This window comes from Podarcis erhardii (assembly GCF_964252035.2).
Source record: "Podarcis erhardii genome assembly, chromosome: 2".
Taxonomy (NCBI): domain Eukaryota; kingdom Metazoa; phylum Chordata; class Lepidosauria; order Squamata; family Lacertidae; genus Podarcis; species Podarcis erhardii.
In genome coordinates this window covers 34,813,347-34,828,633 of record NC_138498.1, presented here as the reverse complement: position 1 = coordinate 34,828,633, position 15,287 = coordinate 34,813,347, and the positions used below count along the sequence as shown (strand labels likewise).

The 15,287-nt window shown below is 44.0% G+C and overlaps 1 long non-coding RNA gene across 2 annotated transcripts in view; it reads left to right on the top strand.

The window, feature by feature from the left end:
• LOC309335730 overlaps positions 1-2,648 on the top strand; it is a 29,480-nt gene extending 26,832 nt beyond the window's left edge. The window contains exon 3 of one of the 2 annotated variants that reach the window (XR_014153679.1): positions 2,122-2,648. This is a non-coding gene — a long non-coding RNA (uncharacterized lncRNA). Of the gene's footprint in view, positions 1-2,118 lie in introns of both variants that reach the window. The other variant, XR_014153680.1, reaches the window with a different exon arrangement.
• Positions 2,649-15,287: the final 12,639 nt, after the last annotated feature.

Below are 15,287 nucleotides of genomic sequence, written 5' to 3'. Positions count from 1 at the left end.
GCTAAAGTAAAAGATTGAGGGAATGATAGAATTGTAGGGTTGGAAGGGACCATGAGGGTCATCTAGTCCAACCCCCTGCAGTAGGAAAAAAAGTAGGAGCCCCCGGATGGTTAAGTCCAGTCAAAGGCGACTATGGGGTTGTGGTGATCATCTCGCTTTTAGGCCAAGGGATCCGACGTTTGTCCACAGACAGCTTCCCAGGTCATGTGACCAGCATGACTAAACTGCTTCTGGCGCAAGAGAACACCATGAGGGAAACCAGAGTGCACGGAAATGCCATTTACCTTATTGCCACAGCGGTACCTATTTATCTACTTGCACCGGCATGCTTTCAGAGTGCTGGGTTGGCAGGAACTGAGACAGAGCAACGGGAGTTCAGCCCATAGTGGGGATTTGAACCACCAACCTTCTGATTGGCAAGACCAAGAGGCTCAGTGGTTTAGACCACAGCACCACCCATGTCCCTGCAATGCAGGATCAGTGCCTATTCTGGAGATCATAGCAGTTGGGGTAAGGTGATCCCACAGGTAAACTGGTAAATTGTATCAAAGTGTGTATGTCCTCATCACATGGAACCGTTCGTTAAAAGAAAAAATTCCAGTTGTAGCCATTAACTTGGTTCTGACACTGTCAGTCGGAATATTGCTTTAAAATGGCATCTTAAAACACGTGAATCATTGCACTGGCAGGAAGGATGTTGTGTGATCGAATTTAAAATGTGGAGCCTAAGAGCCCATAGAGGAACTAGCAGCAAGGTGCCAACTCTAGCATGGGGAATAACCTGGAAGATGGCAACTCTTCTGGCTCGACAGGTGGTAGAGCAAAAACAGGAAGTTCCTCCAAGGGCAAGATTGGAAAGTGAGTGGTTAGGCTGAGGAAATAAAACCACCACTTGGTCATCATTGCAAGAGGAATCTAAACCCTGAAAATAGGACAAATGGTTTTGCAGAGCAGGTTCCCTGTACATGACACAGGATGTGATTTCTTACATTTCCCACGGAAGCACTGCAAACATCTCATGGTATGTTCTCAGGGAACTGAAATCCTGTGGAGCAGTCCAAAAGTACCTTTTTCCGCTTCTCCAGAACTTGATTCTGAAGATGCCGTCAGGTGTAGTCAGATCAATTATCTCAGATGGGGAAATTTTTATCATCATCATCATCATTATCATCATCACCATCGTCATATATTTATACCCTTTCCCCCTGACGAGACTCAAGGCAGCTTACCTATAAACACGAGAACCGCTAAAAACATAGAAAAAAATCATTAAAAAACAATCAAGCATTGTTAGAAGGAAGACTATATACATATATACAATCTGTTAAAACCATGCAAATAATTTCAAATAAGAACAGCACCAGAGCTTTCATTAAAAGCAGTCAGTTCCCAAAAGCTTGATGGAATGAAAACGTCTTCACTTGCTGGCAGAAGGACAAGGAGGGAGCCAGGCTAGCTTCTCCAGGGATGGAGTTCCAGAGCCTGGGAGCAGCCACTGAGAAAGCCCTCTCCCACATCCCCACCAAGTGTGCCTGTGAGGATGGCAGGACCGAGAGAAGGGCCTCCCCCAAAGATCTCAAAACCTGGGCAGGTTTGTATGAGGGAATACGATCTTTCAGATAGCTTGGACCCAATGGGTGTGGCTCAGGTTCAGGTCCGGCCCAACTGTTAGGCGAAGTGAGGCGGCTGTTTCAGGTGGCAGCAGTCCCCTGTTCACATTCTCTCTGAGTTCCCTAAGCCAGCCTCCTCTGTACCCCTTAAGCTAGTCTCCTGCCCTCAGGGATGGTGGGAGGATATTGTCCCATCAGCAGGGTTAAGGTGAGATTCAGCTAACCACCCTGTAGCTGAATTCTGTGGGTGTTAGCCAACTTACTGGCTCCATCAATGCAAAGGTTTTAGGCTTGAACAACAGAACTTTCCCCCCTCTCATCCACTCTTGCATACCCTCTAAATTTGTTCTGGGGTCTCCCCCTAATTCTCTGGAGAGAGTGCAGGGTGCGCGTGGGAAGACGAAAGTGGAGAAGGGGAGTTCCTGTGTGCAAATGTAAATCCTTGTGTTGATGCAACAAGTTGTTTAGCACCACATTGGATATAACCCTGTAAAAAGACTTTTTTCAGCAGGAACTCAGCAGAACTCAGTTCTGGCACCTCTCGGGTAGGCACAGAGAACAAGGGAGGCATTCATAGTGAGTTCCAACACCTCTTCTTCTAGAAAAATAGTACTGTAAGTGGAATGGAGATTGAGTGAGGGTGCCCTATCTTGTCCTCCGCATCAGGCAGCAAAATGCTCTGGGCTGACCCTGCTAATGGTCAACCTTGGACCACACAGTAAGACTCCTTGTTTCAACAAAAATGTGGCCGAATTGGAAGACGTAAATTCGGATAACATCAATGATGGCTACTTGATGCATACATTTGTGGCCAAGGTTGAACTGAACTTTGGAGCAGGACTTTGGGGAGAACTGACATATTGATTTGCCACCTGAGTTGGATAAACTGCAAAAGTTGGATAAACTAGTAAAGTTTGATTTGGTTGGCAAACAGACTATTAATGTCTATCTTCGAGGTCTTAATTTAGCTCCAAACTGTAAGGATTATGACAGGTCCACTGGATTTGTATTTGTGATAATAGTAGGCCCAAACCCAGAATTTCTATGTTGGATGGGCAAAACAACAAAGTCTACGAATTTAAAGCAAGCAGATTACCTGTGGATGATGCAAATCATGGAAATACCAGGTTACGTCTAGATCAATTTGCAAGTCATATCCGTACACTAATAGATAAAAGAGCTGGTGAAATACAGGTGAGGTAAAAGTTTTCAGCTCAGATTTCCTCTTAGTCAGGGATTCACAAAGTGCTCTTAGGCAAGGTATTCTATACTAGTTTGCACCATCAGCAGAAGTCAGTCACAAAACATTTTCTGGATTGTAGCAGTGCTGTTGGGAGCTGCAGATGATGCACACTGGAGCAAAAAATAATCTTAAATTCACGTTTCTGGTTCCCTCAACTCCAAAAGGATATTGTAGAGCTGGGGAAAGTTCAGAAAAGGGCAGGCAAAATGATCAAGGGGGTGGAGTAACTCTCCTATGAGGAAAGATTGCAGCATGTGAGGCTTTTAAGTGAAAAGGTGAATAAGAAGTGGCATGTTAGAAGTATATAAAATGATGCATGGCATGAGCACTGGATAGCTCAGTTGGTTTACAGCCTGGTGCTGATAACACCAAGGTTGCAGGTTCGATCCCCATATGAGATCCCCACTTGCATATTCCTGCACTGCAGGGGGTTGGACTAGATGATCCTCCAGGTCCCTTCCAACTATGTGATTCTTGGAACCATCTTTGCCCCTGGAAGCAATAGTATTGCTAAATAATGTACATGGAGTAAGTGGTTAAGGTCCCACCCCCCCAATAACATTATGGCTGCATAGATACCACAGGCTAAAAACATTTAAAGCACACTATTTCAACCCAAAGAATCCTGGGAACTGTAGTTTACCCTCATCAGAGATACAGTTCCCAGTGCCCCTTAACAAACTACGGTTCCCAAGATTCTTGGGGTGGAGTTACGTGCTTTAAATGATTGGTGTGTATGCAGCATCCAATGAAGCTGAATGTTGGAGGATTCAGGACAGGCAAAAGAAAGGACTTCTTAAGCACAGCACATAGTTAAACTATGGGATGCATTCCTACAAGGGGCAATGATGGCCACCAACCTGGTTGCCTTTAAAGGAGGATGAAACAAATCCATGGAGGATAATTGCTATAAATGGCTATATTTTAATTCTATTGTTGAAGGAACTATGCCTTTGAATACCACAAGTCCTGCCCATGGACTTCCTCTGGGCATCTGGTCGGCCACTGTGAAAACAGGATGGTGGACTAAATGGACTAAATGGACTTTTGCCCACCCAGCAGGGCAATTCTTATGATATGATATGATGGCCATCTTCAAATATCTTAAGGAAGAAGGAGCATGCTTATTTTCTCCTGCTCTGGATGGTAGGACTCGAGGCAATGGCTTCAATTACAAGAAAGAAGATTCCAACTAAATAGCCGGGGGGGGGGGGACTTTCTGACAGTAAGAGCTGTTTGGCAGTGGAACAGACTCCCACGAGAGGTGGTGGACTCTCCTTCCTTGGAGGTTTTTAAGCAGAGGTTGGATGGCCATCTGTCGTGGATGCTTTAGCTAAGATTTCTGCTTTGCAGGGGGTTGGACTAGATGACTCTTGGAGTCCCTTCCAACTCTTAAGATTCTATGATTCTATGAATGCTTCTCTGTTTGGGGGCAGGGCAGGTGATACCGGCTATATGTGGGTAAGATAGCATGTCAGAGAGAAGGCCAAATTTGCCGAAAACTACTAGTCTTTTGTGGATGAGATTTGAACTGGAGGTTTCCTAGGTCAAAACTAATATACTTAACAAGGGTTGCTAATCTGTGACCCTCCAGAGGTAGCTGTTATCATAATTCCTGGTTACTGGAGATACTGTCTGGGGCCGGTGGGTGTTGGAGTCCAAAAACACCTGGCACACTGGGAAAAAGGGGTCACGGATAAAATGGCATGGGAAGTACCACATGATGATGGAGAACATTTTCATGCCAGCGTGATGTAGAAGAGACTACATGGCAAAGGTGATGCTCAAGTAAATCATGAAGAACTAGAACTTCGAGGTATTAACCTGAAGTGTCAATCGATAATAATTTCTGCTCCCCCCATACTAGTGGACTGAAATAAAATCTATGCTGTTATGAAACTTTTAGAATTTCAAGCAAGTAGAAGATGCAATGTATTCACAAATGATTAGCTGAGAGCAACTGGATACTGTGTATACACTTACAGTAGCATTTTAGAGAAATAATTACTGGCAGAATAGCATGCATGGCTAAGGTAAAAATATTTGAGGCTGTTCCATAAACCAAGAAGATAATAATGTATTGCATCAGAGCAATGGGAGCTTAATTAACACTCAAAAGGATTTTATTCCACAAAGGTGGTGACATTTGGGACGAAGATGGGAGAAAGGACTTGATATAATTAAGACAAGAATAGATACACAAATTATACTGTGGGCCTCACATAAGTAAAGAGAGGATGTGTGTGACCGAAGAAACTCTGGGAGGATGATACTGGCGTATGTGGGTTATTCATGGATACGGGATGAGGAACAAGTGAAAAAATGAAACTGATTTTGCTTCACAAGCCAAATAGGATTCCACAAAGTCCAAAATGTTTTCTGTATTAATTGCCCACTAATGATGTCAGAGTTAATCTTTCAAATGTCTCCAGCCAGGACTTGCTCCATATGGCATTTCGTTCTCACAGATGGATCATGGTTTCCATTCTGGGTTTTGGGTTGCTGACAATCCTGAGGTGACAACATGCCTCCTATCTCTGAACTTGCCATAGAGAAGGAAGGTGACATGTGGAACTAGCAGTGCCATCTCTTCTCTGGTGACCGGTTCATTACAGATATGATAGTTCCTGTGACATTGGCTAACCAAGTACTGGAAAGAATCACTGGTGCAGCTGAGCATAGGTGTGAGAGTTGGAGCAGAAAAATCACCTTGAGGGCCAAGGTAAAGGGGTTGGCATGCTAACCTCTCCACCTGTTCTTCTTCCACTTAAAATTGCAATGACTCCTTCTTGTTTTTAAATAACATTGCGGTAAAGTTGCATGAGAGCTGGACTATAAAGAAGGCTGATTGCCGAAGAATTGATGCTTTTGATTTATGGTGCTGGAGGAGACTCTTGAGAGTCCCATGGACTGCAAGAAGATCAAACCTATCCATTCTTAAGGAAATCAGCCCTGAGTGCTCACTGGAAGGACAGGTCCTGAAGCTGAGGCTCCAATATTTTGGCCACCTCATGAGAAGAGAAGACTCCCTGGAAAAGACCCTGATGTTGGGAAAGATGGAGGGCAGAAGGAGAAGGGGACGACGGAGGACAAGATGGTTGGACGGTGTTCTCAAAGCTACCAGCATGAGTTTGACCAAACTGCGGGAGGCAGTGAAAGACAGGAATGCCTGGCGTGCTCTGGTCCATGGGGTCACGAAGAGTCGGACACGACTAAACGACTAGACAACAACAACAACAAAACTAGCATGCAACTGTTTTTCACAGAGGGCTTTCTTTTGATTTTAAGAGTAAAATCCCAGTCACAGATCGGCTCAGTTCTGTCCTCTCCTCTGCTTTATATGCAGTGGGAACTGGAAACACACTTTGGAATTGTTGGTTCTCCAAATGATGTTGTTGGACTTTGGTTCTCATCAGCCTCTTCCAGTGTGGCCAATGTTAAGGGATGATAGGAGTTGTATTTTTTAAAAAATGCAGGGCAGTATGTTGGCTACCCCTGGTCAAGTGGATTTATATCATGCCTAACAGTGTCAGTTGGGTTCAACATGGCAAGGGCCTGTTCACATAACAACCAGCCTGCACATCAAGAACCTCTGCTGAGGCCCTTCACCAGCTGCCCCCTTTATATTGATACATCTCTAATCTCTGAGTGACTCCAGGGGTTCTTGTACTTTCCCACGGTTTGGTTTCCCTGGAACAATGGTCAGTAGAGACTGGTGTCTTTAGGATTCATTCACACTGAAGCATAAGGTGAAGGGGCATAAGTAGATTTTCAGAGGGAGTCCCAAATTTAGATCCAGCACAGAGTGTCTCTCTGTCTCCAGCTTCTAATAACAGTCAAACTCACACATGCAACTCTGACTACTGTTTTTCTACCTAGGCTTACGTGGCTTCCATCCAGGTGAGGGGAGTGAGGAAAATGTCTAGCCGTTCATTCTTTAAGAGATGATGAGGCCAGCTTAACCAGCCAGCAAAGACCATAGCCTTGGTGAAGTTCCTGGTTTAACAGTATCCTCACAGATACAGGATCGAAGTTCCTGGTGAAGTTCCTGGTTTAACAGTATCCTCACAGATACAGGATTGAGGGTTTGGAAGAGAAGCAGGGTGTCATCCAAACCGACCCCTCCAAATGCATAACAATATGTTACAGCAGGTTTCCTCAGTGGTGACTCCCTTTGTTCAGAATGTTGGCTGAGCTGGTGCCAACAAAGCAATCACATTCTTCTTTAATGGTTCCTCTTGGTGCTATAAGAGGTAACATGTGAAATAGATAGCATGAATTATGCAAGAGAAAACTTCCTAACTACATGTTTTCACCCGGCGTAGTATCAATGTATGGCTGTTCTTTCTCTCATGTACATGCTACAGCACATTTTGCATAGGCCCTGAGACTAGGAAAGGGGGTGCGGCATGAAAAGGAAGCAACCTAGCTGTGATACCCAATTATCTTCTCTTGGTTCTTCACCTGCCAGCTTCCTGAAACCTCCCTCACACCTCCACACTCTTTCCAGTTACATGCATACTTTTGCTTCCCAAAATATGGCTTGGTGTCGGAGCAGAGAACAATGGCTCCTGGAGAGGCTTGAAGCTAAGAAAAGAGTGCCTATTAGTTGACCAGATGGATTATATCAGTGGTAGTTTTAATTTATCCCTTTGTCTTTTTCTTACAAGAAATAAAAATTGAAATGAAGAAGTACATATCTGCAAACAAACAGCTGAGGCTCCTGAAAGTGGGAGGTGTCAAAGGCCTCTGAGGCACAACTGGGCCAGACAAGGCCCTGAGTTTCTGACGTAACCCTGTAGGAATGGGGTTAAGTGAGAGAATAACTGGGGCAAAACATGTCCCTCCAGTGAAGTCGTGGGAGAACTGGAGGGATTTGCACATATCACTAGGTCAGGTCAAGCCCTGCTTTAATTCAAGTCAGCTGAGTACATAAAGGCATGCTGTGTTGATTCAAACTGGTTCCTCAAATAAAACTTGCCAGGAGCCAGAAAGGATTCAGACAGTGCATGCAATTGCCAACAACTTCTGTGGGAAACGTCACGGTGAAGCTTTGGAGGGAGATGACACCCACAGTTCTAGGCTGACACCCACAGTTCTAGGCTGTGCATAACAAAATCTGCCGCTGAAGAGCAGGGCATGATTTGTGCCAATTGCGTCCCCTTGGCTATTCTGTGCAACTTGATGAACGCAAACAGGAATTGTTTTTGGAAGCTCAGTAACTTTATGCAGGGTTCCTCAAGCCCCCAATGCATGCCCTCTGGCAATTGTCAAATTGTTCCTCTGCTGGGTTATTTCCTTTAGCCTTAAGGGCACTGCTATATTGTTCGGCATCAGTATATTGTATTAAAGCTGGTGTGGAGCTGTGGGTTAAACCACAGAGCCTAGGACTTGCCGATCAGAAGGTTGGTGGTTCGAATCCCCGCGACGGGGTGAGCTCCCATTGCTCGGCCCCATCTCCTGCCAACCTAGCAGTTTGAAAGCACATCAAAGTGCAAGTAGATAAATAGGTACCACTCCAGCGGGAAGGTAAATGGTGTTTCTGTGCGCTGCTCTGGTTCACCAGAAGCGGCTTAGTCATGCTGGCCACATGACCCGGAAGCTGTATGTCGGCTCCCTCAGCCAATAAAGCGAGATGAGCGCCGCAACCCCAGAGTCGGTTGCCATTACCGCCTTTACCATTACCTTTACCTGTCAGGCACTTTGATTTTTGCTAGGAAGGAGCTGTGTTTATATGCTGCTCAGCACATGATGTCTTTAGCTCACAGCATTCAAACCTCCACATTCATATCTAATGCTATATACAAATGGCCTCTCAAAATTCCCCCCTACATTTGCTGGGGGGGGGGGGGAGACAGGGACATTTTCTGGAATTTCTTTAGGGGGAGGAGAAATTCTCCAATAGTGTCTCAGGGACAAGACTCCTTATGAACAGTGGCATTAGCACAGCCTCTTTTTTCCCCGAGACATTCCTCTTCATTGGTAGCCTGGCCACCATTTTGCTTCTTCCACAATTCTCCAGACTTTGCATTGTTCCAGGGCATTTGCAGGAGCAGTGGCGGCCGCTACCACAAAATACCCCTTCAGGGGAAAAAACATGTTATGAGAAATTTTGGGTTGTATACCATATAGGCCTTTTTGAACCTGCTTTGGTCTTGTTTTGCTAGGGATCATTATAGGGTTGCAAGAAATCTTGCTTCTTCCAACGGTGGTGTGCTTCTTCGGTTGACGTGAGTTTGGAATCCAAGCTTCTCATCTACAGTCACACTATACATTTAAGGCACTGTGATACCACTTTAAACTGTCATGGCTTCCCCAAAGAAATCTGGAATCTGTAGATTGTGAAGGGTGCAGAGAGTTGTTAGAAGACTTCTCTTCCCCTCCCAGGGATACAGTTCCAAGAGTGGTTTAACCACCCATCCCTCTTCACCTTCAACTCTGGGAATTGTGCTCAGTAACATTTTACTGAGGATCCTTTTCTGTTTTAACGCCAGCTGTTTAAAACCAGCCCTGGTATTTTGGCATGTCTGTGATGTTAGCAGCTCTGCGGGTCTGCAATGGAAGGGAGTGCGCAGCTGTGGGGCAGCCACAGAAAATGCCTGGGGAATCTGCTTGGACTTAGTGCACGCATCTACTAGTTAGGGCTGCATTCTTGGGTCGGGAACAAGTTTCATGGGCCGTGCCTGAAAGCTAATAGAGGACCAGTGCAAATATGCTATCACATTCATTCATCTCAGAGCCATTAATTTGTTCCCTAAAGCTGTAGCTTGGCAAGTCTTGGCAACACGGGAAGAGAGCGCTGAGCAATAAAGCGGCACACCAAGGGAAATCAAGGGAAGGAGGCTGAGCAACACCTACCTCTTCTCCAGTAGTACGTAAGCACATGAGAGGAGCCCTGCTGGATCAGGCCAATGGCTTATCTAGTCCAGCATCCTAGCCAATCATATGCCTTTGGAAAATCCATGCTTCATTTCTTATACTTGTGACCACAATACTTCATCCACTCTATTAAGATAAGACTGGCCAAGCAAAACGTCTACTGTGGTTAGACCACTGTGTATGAAAACCACATTAAAGATAACATGTTACTGAGGGATATCATGGCAGGAGAGTTGTCCGCTGAAGATGGATGGGTGCAAGGAGCAAAGCCGGCCACAGAACCTGAATTATGGCATGCCATGTCACTGAGTGTGCCAAAGCTATGAGATTTCTTCAAGAGCCCTGACTAGAAGTCTTGCCAGGGCATGGGAACACACCCTGAATGTTGTCATGGGTATGCTTCTGGACAAATAAGGTCCTCTGGTATCTAAGCAAGCCGTGAGTTGCTTTGCATGAAATTATCCACACCTGCATTTCCTGTGGGCCCTGACAGATAGCGTACAGACATTAGATATGAATAAAATTGCTTGAGAGAGAAAAGCCTTTATGGAAACAGATTGTTTTCTCCAAATGTCAAATAATATTTGCTCAGTAGCAACAGACGGCACGAGAGCATACGAAAGATTGTGAAATTATATGGTGATAGTTGTAAGGGGGGGGGATGCATTTCCACGAGCTTCCTAAGGATTCTTTAATGCAGGGGTGACCAACCTGTGGCTCTCCAAGGTGTTGGTGGGCTACAGAGCCCCTCATCTCTGAACACAGGCTATGCTGACTGGGCTGATGGAAGTTGTGGTACAAAACACCCTGATGGACACCTGTTCCCCATCACTGCTGTAGGAGCTGGCCTGTCTTTAGAAAAATCTTACTTAGCTTTCTTAGCTGCTCCAAAAAAATGAGGAGGAGCTGAGATTGGGTAAGGAAGTGTTTTCCCGACCAAAGAGCTTGAAGAACCTGCTTTCTGTCTGAATTCCCACCTAGAGGCTTTCTTTGGTATGTTTGTAGTTTATGGCTAACTTCAAAATCATATATTAACAATGGACTGTTTGAGTTTCAGGTTATGACTTAAGTCCAATATTTGCTTTGTTTCCATGTCTTTTCTGTTTCTTATAATATTAATCTGTTTGAACTGTGGAAATGTTCTGTAACATTGTTTCTTGGCATTAGCTAAGTAGCATCTTTGCTGACTTCCTTTTTAATCCGAGCCTTTGTTCTTTCATCTCTCTCATTGTAATAGTTTATTAGTTTCTGTTTCGCAACTATCAACAGTCACCTCTCTAATTCACCCTCCCAAATGTCCCTACCCCACAGTGGTGCTTGGGCAGTGTGATACTAGATCAATAAAGGCTTGTGCAATTTGTTGTTGTTGTTGTTTAGTCGTTTAGTCGTGTCCGACTCCTTGTGACCCCATGGACCAGAGCATGCCAGGCACTCCTGTCTTCCACTGCCTCCCACACTTTGGTCAAACTCATGCTGGTAGCTTCGAGAACACTGTCCAACCATCTCGTTCTCTGTCGTCCCCTTCTCCTTGTGCCCTCCATCTTTCCCAGCATCAGGGTCTTTTCCAGGGAGTCTTCTCTTCTCATGAGGTGGCCAAAGTATTGGAGCCTCAGCTTCACGATCTCTCCTTCCAGTGAGCACTCAGAGCTGATTTCCTTAAGAATGGATAGGTTTGGATCTTCTTGCAGTCCATGGGACTCTCAAGAGTCTCCTCCAGCACCTTAATTCAAAAGCATCCATTCTTCGGCCATCAGCCTTCTTTATGGTCCAGCTCTCACTTCCATACATCACTACTGGGAAAACCATAGCTTTAACTGTACAGACCTTCGTTGGCAAGGTGATTGTGCAATTTTAGTTAGGTACATTTGGGGGGGGGGTCTATCTACTCAAGCGATGTATTGAATACGATGTCACATATTCTACGATGTGATGTGTAGGCTGTGCTATCTCCTTATGCAGTGATCATGAATGCATCGCCCCCAAGATTAGCACAAGAATGCTGATATCTATTTTACCGAGAACCAGATGGCGGAAAGAGCTGGATACCAACAGACACAAGATATTGCTTTGTTTTTTGCTAAATGAGCCCTGGTAAGGTACCGCATCTCTTTTTCAGATCATTAACTGTTGCTTATATCTATGCCTATGTCTCCCTCTAGAGGCTTTTTGCTGTTGTTTAATCATTTAGTTGTGTCCAACTCTTCGTGACCCCATGGACCAGAGCACGCCAGGCACTTCTGTCTTCCACTGCCTCCCGCACTTTGGTCAAACTCATGCTGGTAGCTTCGAGAACACTGTCCAACCATCTCGTCCTCTGTCATCCCCTTCTCCTTGTGCTAGTCTCTTGTAAATAGACTTCCCATGTTTACTAGCTATCTCAAGGTTGTTACTATTTTGCTGGAGGGATTAAAATGCATACTGGGAAATGTAGGTTTGCACAATTAATGTGGATTGAAGCGCTCTGGTGCCCTTGCTCAACAAATCAAGTTTTTTTAAAAAATGGGTGAGGATGACGGGCAGTATAAAAAAATAATAAATCATCATCATCAATTGACAGAAAGTGCATACAAATAAATCAGGATGAATGCTCAGTAAACAAGTCATCTGAAAGCAAATCTTTCCACCACTTCAGTTTGCATGTAGCTTTGGGAAGAATGTTTGTGCCTCTGATATCCGTAGTAGATCCATACGTGTGCGGCAGTGATGAATTAAAATCACAAAATGACACATAACGCATGCATACCCAGAGGCAGTGGTTCACACGCTGCAGCCCGCAGTGAATAAGCTAGCCAGTAAATTGGTTGTGGCTCATTCTGTTGTTTTACAGTAACATGCATCACATGAAGATGCAGGATGCATGCCTCTTGTAAATTATTGTTCCACAGAGTTCTGCAGGCATCACAGATGGGAAGGGAAGTGGCTCATGCCCTTGTACATTTAGTGTGGTGGCCACAAGGCTGAGCAACCACCCAGGATGTCCCTGGGCTGTAGCTCAGTTCTCAAGCTCCACATGCCTGGCATGCAGAAGGCACCACATTCCACCCCTGGTGGCATCTCCAATTACATGGTGAGATAGGTAATAGGAAGCTCCTCTACTGGACACACTGAACAGCTGCTGCCAGCCAGAATAGACAGTACTGTGTGAGGTGGGCAGATAGTCTGATCTGGTGTAAGACACATTTTCCAGCCCTCCCATCGTCAATATTTTGTTGAAAAAACTCATTTTGAATCTATCTATCTATCATCTATCTATCTATCTATCTATCTATCTATCTATCTATCTATCTATCTATCATCTATCTATATCTATCTATCTATCTATCTATCTATCTATCTATCTATCATCTATCTATCTATCTATCTATCTATCTATATCTATCTATCATCTATCTATATCTATCTATCTATCTATCTATCTATCTATCTATCTATCTATATCATCTATCTAGCAAGCTAGCTAGCTATCATCTGTCTATCTATCTATCTATCTATCTATCTATCTATCTATCTATCTATCATCTATCTCTATCTATCCAACTAGCTATCTATCTATCATCTATATCTATCTATCTATCTATCTATCTATCTATCTATCTATCTATCTATCATCTATCATCTATCTATTATCTATATCTCTATCTCTCTCTCTCTATCTATCTATCTATCTATCTATCTATCTATCTATCTATCTATCATCAATCTATCATCTATCTATCATCTATCTATATCATCTATCTATCATCTATTTACCTATCATCTATCTATCATCTATCTATATCATCTATCTATCATCTATTTACCTATCATCTATCTATCTATCTATCTATCTATCTATCTATCTATCTATCTATCATCATCATCTATCTATGCTACATCATATATCAGTGTAAAGGTAAAGGGACCCCTGACCGTTAAGTCCAGTCGTGGACGACTCTGGGGTTGTGGCGCTCATCTCGCTTTATCAGTGTAGCATCAGCATACATGGAAAAAACTGGAAGAAAATCAAAACGTAATACATAATTCCGTAATCTTATATAACAGCCAAAGCTTCTTGTCTTATGTTTTCAGAAGAGATCTAAGAAAGTAGTGCTAGTTTCAACATAAGGACTTTTTTATTTTCAGAATTTATACCCCACCTTTCAAGTAAATAACTTTCAAAGATGGTAAAACTATTAAATTATAATGGTACAATAACCAGTGGCAAAGCAGAACTGAAACAGTGCAAGGTGGTAAGACTGTTCACAAAACAGTCAGTTTAGCAGCCCATAAAATAACACAGGCTAAAACAATGTTTATTAATTTGGTTGTTTTAGCAAAATTTATATTCTGCGCCAAACTTCTAAGCGTTTTACAATAAAATAAAATTAAAATAAAACATTGAAGTTATCTATGGCAATCTGCTAACAACAGGGATTTAAAAGTATTTGACAGATAATTAAAATGCATTTTAATTTCAACTATGCTTGCCTAAACAAAAATGGTTTAAGCAGGTGCCAAGAAGAGCCTGCCTGATGTCACTAGGCAGGGAGTTCCAATGTGTGTAGGTGCTGCCACACCAAATGGCTGACATCTTACAAGTACTGAACATGTGTTCGTGCCATGTGCCATGTGTCCTCTTGTCCCAGGAAATGTCCTCTATTTCAGGGGTAAAATTTCTGTCGGGGTAGATTTTTTAAATTTGCCAAAATGTCTCTGGCTATACTTTCTGGATGAGACATAGACGTAACTGGTAGTTGAAGACTTGCTTTTCTCTTCTCTTCTCCTCACCCCCCCCCCCAGCAATATATCACAGCTTCTATAGTCTACATATAGTAAAAAAGGCAAAGGACCTCTGACAGTTAAGTTCAGTTGCGAACGACTCTGGGGTTGCAGCATTCATCTCGCTTTACTAGCTGAGGGAGCCAACGTTTGTCCACAGACAGTTTTTCTGGGTCATGTGGCCAGCATGACTAAGCCGCTTCTGGCGAACCAGAGCAGCGCACGGAAATGCCGTTTACCTTCCTGCCAGAGTGGTACCTATTTATCTACTTGCATTTTGACATGCTTTCAAACTGCTGGATTGGCAGGAGTTGGGACCGAGCAACGGGAGTTCACCACATTGCGGGGATTCGACCTGCCAATCTTCTGATCGGCAAGCCCAAGAGGCTCAGCGCCACCCACGTCCCTACTACACATAGTAGGGGTATTTAAAATGAGAGTTGTCATAGCGTCCTCGTTTTTGCTCTCCAAAATATGGCAACCCTTTCAGGCACCGATAACAGTGCCAGATGGCCAGTTAGCACAGTTTCCACTTTTGTCAGCAACCATGCTGCAGCATCCTGTTCTAATTGCAGTTTCTAGATCAAGTACAAGGGAACAGAGTCATGCACAGTAAAGCAAGTGGAGCCAGAGCCAATAGCTGGCATAGCCAATAGATTCTAGTTCTGCTTCCATCCTGCTCCCAGGGTGGTGTAGTGGTTAAGAGCAGTGGACTCATAATCTGGTGAACCGGGTTCGCTTCCCCGCTCCTCCACATGCAACTGCTGGGTGACCTTGGGCTAGTCATACTTTGAAGT